The sequence below is a fragment of the Acartia tonsa genome, chromosome 13 (genome assembly GCF_053477335.1).
Source record: "Acartia tonsa isolate MP-2025a chromosome 13, ASM5347733v1, whole genome shotgun sequence".
NCBI lineage: Eukaryota > Metazoa > Arthropoda > Copepoda > Calanoida > Acartiidae > Acartia > Acartia tonsa.
The window spans coordinates 3,134,543-3,135,210 of NC_137272.1; positions in this window are offsets into that span (position 1 = coordinate 3,134,543).

Here is a 668-nt window from a genome sequence, read left to right on the forward strand (position 1 = left end):
GAACACAATATATGATTAAAAATAGTTGATTTTTATTTTACATGCATTGTCAGCTTTCAGGAAAAATACACTAGTAAAATACATTGGATAGTGGTCTGACTAAATTCCCAGGAATAAGGTATAACCAATAAGCGAAATAAATCTAAAATAATATTTGGGGGGCAGATTAAAAGGTTTTCTATTCTACTATGTGTTGACCACCAACTACAGTTGAAAACCATTTATAGGTTTTGTGATTTTTTTTCGAATTAATATAATTGTTGGTATAAGCTGCTAAATTCCCCTTTTTAGAGCAAATCAACTAATATATTTATAGCAGGTATAGTTTATGCAGTGTATCAAATATTAAATATCTAACTGGCCATCTATATGTACAGTCTCGTATGTCTATTGTGGGCACAGTCCAAAAGAGTTAGAGCATACCATCTTTAGGCTATTGGTAATAAAATACCGCTGAGCAAAAGGGCATAAATAATAATCGACTCAAAATTATATAGGCTTGTAGTGTAGTTTGTTTGTGTGTGTGTGTTATTTGTCAAGGATCCTTAGGGGTAAGACAATTGCAGATAAATTGATATGCATCCTCAATAATGATAAACCTCTTATTAGTCCTTATCTAAAATACAAAGTAGAACGATGTTTGTTTATTTGTTTGTACTGAAGGATCT